The 7,275-nt window shown below is 50.2% G+C and overlaps 1 pseudogene across 1 annotated transcript; it reads right to left on the reverse strand.

Annotated features, from left to right (window-relative positions):
* Nucleotides 1–4,080: 4,080 nt before the first annotated feature.
* On the reverse strand, nucleotides 4,081–5,655 carry LOC311529942 (Ig heavy chain V region 914 pseudogene; annotated as a pseudogene). Its single transcript has 2 exons — nucleotides 5,625–5,655; nucleotides 4,081–4,403 (listed from the first exon to the last, which is right to left on the reverse strand). The product of its transcript is annotated as an Ig heavy chain V region 914 pseudogene (transcript).
* Between the last annotated feature and the right edge of the window lie 1,620 nt (nucleotides 5,656–7,275).

Genomic DNA, 7,275 nt, shown 5'->3' on the forward strand with positions numbered 1-7,275 from the left:
CCCAGGACCAGCGGGGCTCTGGGCAGGAAGGGGAGAGACATTGCCCGGGAAAGGAAGGTTTAAACTGGCGGGAGGTTTGTGTTCCCTTCCCCCGGGTGCCGGGTCTCCTGCCCGAGCCCGAAGCGGGGGGTGTCGCTGCTGCCCCCGCGCGGCCGCCGGGAGAAGGGCGATTCCGCAGCCTGGGTTTTTGTACGATCACAAACCGGTTTGGTGTCACTGTGTGTCTCCCGCACAGTAATAGCGGGCGGTGTCCTCGGGCTTCAGGCCGGTCATTTGCAGATACAGCTCACTCTTGGCGTTATCCCTGGAGATGGTGAATCGCCCTTTCACTGCATCGAGGTAGTATATACTACTCCCATCGTATCTTATATAAGCGACCCATTCTAATCCCTTCCCGGGAGCCTGGCGGACCCAGCTCATCCCGTAGCTGCTGAAGGTGAACCCGGAGGCTTTGCAGGAGAGGCGGAGAGAGTCTCCGGGCTTCTTCACACCCCCTCCGGACTCCACCAGCGTCTGGGACCGGACACCTGGGAATAAAGACAGGCCATTAATGTCGGTATAAGAACAGCGGTAACACAATATTCTTCTAACTCGGCCAGGTCTTCAGAGGAGGAAAATACCTTCCAGAGCTGCTACAGCGACAATGACAAGGAGCAAAAATCCCATTTTCCCGGGTGCTGGAGGGGAAAGTTCTCAGGGGACTGGCTGGTCACTGCACAGACCCAGGGGGCTGCGGATTGTGTCTCCGGGTGCAGCCTGGGCAGAGGGAGGCTCAGATTTAAGCAGGAAACTGTCTCCCTCATTTGCATGCCCCGCTTTATAAGAGACACACACTCCTGCTGTCAGTGATCGGATTGACTCGCCCTTGGGCTCCTGCTGCAGGGGTCAGACTGTCCAGTCCTCTGTGTCTGTGCAGCGCCGGGCGCAGGGCGCTGGGATCCTCATTAGACTTTCGGACCCCTGAGAGGAATGAACAGCTCCCTGCAGGGACTGTATTTCCTCACACGGGAACTGAGGGTCTGGCTATTCTGAGGTGATATTGGGGATTGGGGGGACTCAGCTCTGGAGCCCCGTTGCACACGCAAAGGGGCCATGCAATGTCCGGTCTGGGGAGTCAGTGTCTGGGGGATCCATAGGGCTGGGCCACCCCCTGGAGACAGAAGATTTCCCCTGCCACTGGGAGGGATTTGGGAGGGAAGCCCCTTTCCCTTCCCAGCAGTGACCGGCTGCATTGAAATGATGCACTTTGGACCAGGTCTGGGGGCCCGGCTGTGTGTGCGGGTGGGAGAAGCTGGGGGTGGGGGTCTGAAGACAGAGTTAAGGTTTTGCAGAGGAGCCTCCCTGACATTTGTGTGCCTAGAGAGGCGTGTCTGGGAGTTTTGCTTTAGGGAGGGAGTAGAGGGAGGATTCAGTAGACAATGGAGGAAGATTATTATGCCCGGCTGATATTTATATCCGTGTTCACACTCCCACTCCCATTCACACTCCACTTCCCATTTATGCTCGAATTGTAAACTCCGCGGGGTAGAGAGAGGTGTTATGGTCTGTGTTCGTACTGTGCCTAGGAATAGGGGATCCTAGACTATGATTGGAGACCCCAGGCGCTAGGATCGCAACCACCACCAACTCCCTCCCCCCTAATCATCATCAGCATAATCATCTACTTAGTTAATTATTAATAAGCAATGAAGTGCAGGCAGAAGCCTTCTCCTTTTTATGTCTTAGATTTTGTATGATGTAATATTCAGACATTCGACTACTGCTACTACTTAATAGTAAAATATTTCCGTTCCCACTTACATTCAGATCCCTGTAACCATTCACGCTGAAACAGGTATTTCTATTCCCATTCCCATGAACACTCCCATTCCTTTTTACATCCCCTTCCTGTTCACTCACACACTCCCATTTCCACTTCCAGTCACACTCACCTTCCTATTCTCTTTCATGCTCACCGTCCCATTTCTGTTCCCATGGATATTCCTCTTCCATTCCGATTCACACTCCCATTCCCATTCCTTTTGCACAAATGCGAGTCGGAGCATTTGGCCCTGACTTCATTCTAAGACCCAACAGAGTCAGGTCTCTCTGTCTGACTGTCCCCCCAGCGGTGCTGTCAGTCACTGCAAAGGTTACACAAAGGAGGGCGCCGTGTCTGTAGGTCATAGGAGGGAGGATGCTACACAGAGCCAGAACATCACAGGATTTGTCCTTTTTTGGAGAGGAGGGCAAAGACAATGTATTTTGGGGAGGGGGAGGGGAGGTGGAAGGAGTCTTTATAAACCTATTAACATCTGTGATTAAACATCTGGATTCTTATCTGGCCTGCTGGGCAACTCCCTGTGGGAAAGAACATGACATGAACCCCCTGATTTCTTTGTTTACTTCCCTTTGTCCTCGCTGGGCTCATTGTAACTTGCAGACCTTCAGTGCCACCGAGAGCAAGAGCCTCATGGCATTGCAGGGGATGGGTTTTTGTCTCAGCTCAGACCGGGTTTCACTCACTGGGACGCTGCACAGTAACCAGGTCGTGTCCTCTGGTTTCAGGCTGCTCATGTCTAAATCGGCCAGATTTGGGGAGTTGTCCCTGGAGGTGGTGAATCATCCTTTGACAGAAGTGGCGTGATATTCCTTACCCCATCGAAGAAAATCATGGAGACCTACTCCACTCCCTTCCCGGGAGCTTGTCGGACCCAGTGCATCCCGGCCTGGCTGAAATCAAAGCCGGAGCCTGTACAGGTGAGCGCAGAGATTGTCCGGGCTTCTTAATGTCTCCATCTCCGGACTCCAACAGCGGATCCTGAGCCTCAGCCCCGGAGATGTAAAAGCACATGGGGAATCCAGATGACTGTGCTGCTGCTAACCTGATTGATACTTCTCTTAAGATTGCTACTGATCACAGCTCTGATTCCAATATTGCCATACGTTATTTCAAAACAAGGGTATCTCCATTTCCCCCCGAAGAAATACACACCTCGGAAAGCTGCCACAGTGAAAAGGAAATGCAGCCAAAACATCAAATGTGTTTGCTGGGAAAAGTTCTCTAGAGGGTTGGGCCGATCGCTGCAGACACCGGGAGCTGCAGGTTCCCAACCCAAAGGGCTTTAAGCAGGGAATACAATTACTCGACTTGCATATCCGTGCTCTTACAATGGAGTCCCAGGGGCTGGGATTGCATTTCTCGCTGAGGTCCCTTGTCCCGGGCTTTGGGAGATGCCATGATACGGTGTGAGACCTTGAGGGAATAGAAGCATGTTCAAAGTAATCTGAAGCACTGAATGTATCCAGTCTGTGAAATACAGCCCAGAAGTGATTACACCCTTGGGTGACAGAAATACTCAGCTCTGTAACGGAGATTTGGGAACGGACGGCGAGCTTTCGTGTCCCCTTTTTCGAGGTGGATAAACTGAGGCAGAGAGAAGGAAACTGATTTGCCCGAGGTCTGTTGGCTGTTAGAAGAAAAGCCAGGTTCCCCGAGGCCCAGCCCGCCCAGTGTTCTAATAACCACACTGGCCTGAAACCTGCTAATCGAGCATTCAAATAACCCTTAGAGCACAGAGACCTGAAGATGGGCCTCCCTTGATCCCAGAAGAGCGCCCTGGTCACCGGGCTATACAGTCATTCTTATTCACACTCTGTCTTGCTCTCTCCTCACAAAGACTCTTTGCATTCTGAAGCAAGTAGAAGAACTTCAACCGCAGCTCTTTGGAGAGGAGTCCCCCAGGAAACCTTCAAGCCCAGTGGCTGGGCCCTCCCCTGGGAGGTAGAAGATGGACTTTGTTGAAGTCCAGTTTCTGGCTCAGGCACAGTGGGGCTGAGAGTCAGGGTGCCTAATTCGAGGCTGTAAATTCCATTGGGAGCCAGGCACCTCTAGGCTGGTGTTATAATAACGACCCTTAGACCCTTATGTGACTCAAAGCCACCGGGCTCCCTACTTTATTGACAAAGCCAGTGCCCCCAGTGGGGCGGGTCTGGTGCTTAAATGTCATCTAAGTCTTTCCTCAGATTTTCACAGTTTTGCAAACCCTGAGCTCCCCAACCAGCCAACTCCAGACCGTGGCTACAGCGCTCGGTTTTGTCCTAGGTCCCTGGCTGTGTGTCTCTGACACAGGGATACAGGCCGGTGTCCTCCACTCTCAGGCTGCTCATTTGCAAATGCACCAGGCTGTTGGCGTTGTCTCTGGAGATGGAGAATCGCCCTTTCATGGAATCAGCATAGTTGGCGCTGCCCTGGGCAGCAGCTCTAGCCAGCAAGTCCCGCCCCCTCCTGGGGGCCAGACGGATCCAGTCCATGAGATAACTGCTGAAGGTGAACCCGAAGGCTTTGCAGGAGAGGCGGAGAGAGTCCCCTGGTGTTTTCACATCCGCTCCGGACTCCACTAGCTGGACCTGGGACCGGGCACCTGGGAATAAAGTCATGTTAAGAATCATATCAAAATAGTTTGGAAAGAATACTATATCCCCATCTATCTATAGAGAAACTAGTAAAAGAAAATATCTTTCGAGACTGCTACAAAAGAAACGAATGGAGCCAAAGTTTCATTTTCCCAGGTGTTGAAGGGGAAAGTTCTCAGGGGATTGGCTGGTCACTGCACAGATCCAGGGGGCTGCTGATTGTGAATCCAGCTGCAGCCTGGGCAAAGAGAAAGACAGATATAAATAGTAAATGGTCACCCCATTAGCATATCCCCCTCTTTATAAGGAACAGGTGGGCTTGGCTACACTTGGGGGTTAGAGCGCATTAAAGCAGCCCCCGGCGCCCCAGCTTGTCCACACTTGGCAAGGCTTATAGAGTGCTCTGACTCCAAGGCTACAGCGCTCCTGGTTCTCCACCTCCACGAGAAGATTAACTCCTGCTGTGCCTTGGCTGAAATGCCTGGGCATCAGTGTGAATGAGGTGTTGCTTCCTGGGCTCTGATCAGACTCTGGAAACATCCCATAATCCCCTTAAGTCAAGTGGCCACTCTGGTCATTGTTTGGAATCAGCTGTAGGAATGCAGATGTGCCCTTTGAAAACTCCGTTTCTGACAGCTGGCTGTTTATCTGCTCCGAGACAAAGCAACCATTAGTATGGAATGCTGTGTGAGAGAGAGAGGCAGGGTCTGCTGCTGTCTGAATTTACAAGACAGCATGCTGACTTGCTCTCTGCCCCCCAAAAAACCCACTCTCTCTCCCCCCACATACATACAACACAGTCCCTGTCACACTCCACCCCACCCTCCCCATTTGAAAAGCACGTTGCAGTCACTTGCATGCTGGGATAGCTGCCCATAATGCACCAGGCCCAATGCCACTGCAAGTGCCGCAAATGTGGCCACGCCAGCGTGCTTGCAGGTGACAGTGTGAACACACGGCAGCGCTTTCCCTCCTACGCTCTCCGAAGGCGGGTTTAACTCAAAGCGCTCGACATCTGCAAGTGTAGCCAGGCCCAGGAACTCCTTCACCAAAAGATCCCACTTGCTGCCTCTGGGGATCCAGGACAAGGAGGAAGACCCGCTGTTAGAGCAATAAGAATAAAAAGAGATCTCAGTCCCTTAAAATGACAGACCGCTAGTCAGGTAGATTAGATTAGTTGTCTTCAACAATGATAACATTCCTCAGGGGCGTTTGTCACTCAACTTTACGTGCTTCCTTACTGCTTATATTTTCTGACATGGTAGCGTCAGACCAATGGCTCCTGCAAGTAATAACGGAACATGCAACATAAAACAATGTTGTAAAATACTCCGGCGGTTCAGTCTAAATCTATATATTTCATCTACTCTATTCTGTAAACAAGAAGTGAGCACAGATCAGTGCCTTTGTGTTGGCAATTGCAGTTGATTCCTGTCTTTTCTTAAATTTGGCCAGGTTAAGAACCAAACACGATGTTAACCCATTGTTGGTTTTGGTGATGGGCTTTGTCACTGTGGTCTAGTCTCTCACACAGTGATACCGGGCGGTGTCTTCCTGTCTCCTGCTGCTCCTTTGTAAACACAGAGGGTTGTTGGGATTGTCTCGTGACACAATGACTCGCCCTTTCGCTGAATAGGTGTAATGAGAACAATTTCTTGTATTCTGTGCCCTGGAGACAGACTCCAGATGCTTCCCAGGAGCCTGAGGGGCCCAGCGCTGAAGTGGAACCCGGAGACTTTAGAAGAGAGGCGAAGTCAAAGGGCACCTGCAAGTTCGATGTGCAAACGAGCCATTTATGTAGGTACAGAGTTGAAAAAAAATATGTTTTCCAACCCCCAAAGCCCCTCTTCAGTCTTGTCCCCAAGGCTGTGCTGTTTTCTCACTGCTCCCCCCAGTGCGGAATGGAGAAGGGGATTCTGCACCCCCCCTTCTCTCACTGACCCCCCTTTTGTATTATCATTTAAAGCAGAAAATAAATATTTGGGGGGTTACTTTTTCTTTTTATCCAAGATTTTTTGCTCCTTGGGAAATGCTTCTTGTGCCAGAAAAGCCAGCTTTTGCTGGAAAATTATTCAACTAACCAGAAAAGCAAACAAACGAAAAAGAAAAGCAAAACAGACAGACTTGGTGGGTTCTAGTGCTAAAAGCTGAGAGATCAGGGCCCTTCTGCTGGAATGTCTCTCTGACAGTGGTGAAAGAAAGTGGAATCACAGCATGCTGAAGTAAAGAGGGTGCTAGACTGAACTCCAATTAATCAGGTTGAGGATTTATGGCATATATTATGCAGGAGATCAGACTAGAGTATCATACTGCTCCTTTCTGGCCTTTAATTCTATGAATCTGTAACTATCTGGGAGGTTGTGTGCATTTTTACTTTGGTTTCTGAGAAGGGCCACATTCAAATATGACAATATAAGAACGTAAGAATGGCCATATTGTATCAGACCAAAGGTCCATCTAGCCCAGTATCCTGTCTTCTGACAATGGCCAGTGCCAGGTGCCTCAGAGGGAATGAACAGAACAAGTAATCATTAAGTTTTCCTTCTCTGTCTCCCATTCCCATCTTGTGGCAAACAGATGCTAGGGACACCATCCCTGCCCATCCTGACTAATAGCCATTAATGATGGACCTATCCTCCATGAACTTATCCAGTTCTTTCTTGAACCCTATTATAGTCTTGGCCTTCACAACATCCTCTGGCAAAGAGTTTCACAGGTTGACGGTGCATTGTGTGAAGAAATACTTCCCTTTTTTGTTTGAAAACTGCTGCCTATTACTTTCATTTGGTGACCCCTAGTTCTTGGCTTATGAGAAGGAGTAAATAACACTTCCTTAATTAAAACAAAACAAAACAATGCGGAGTCCTGTGGCACCTTAAA

This window comes from Lepidochelys olivacea (assembly GCF_965140295.1).
Source record: "Lepidochelys olivacea isolate rLepOli2 genome assembly, chromosome: 13".
NCBI lineage: Eukaryota > Metazoa > Chordata > Testudines > Cheloniidae > Lepidochelys > Lepidochelys olivacea.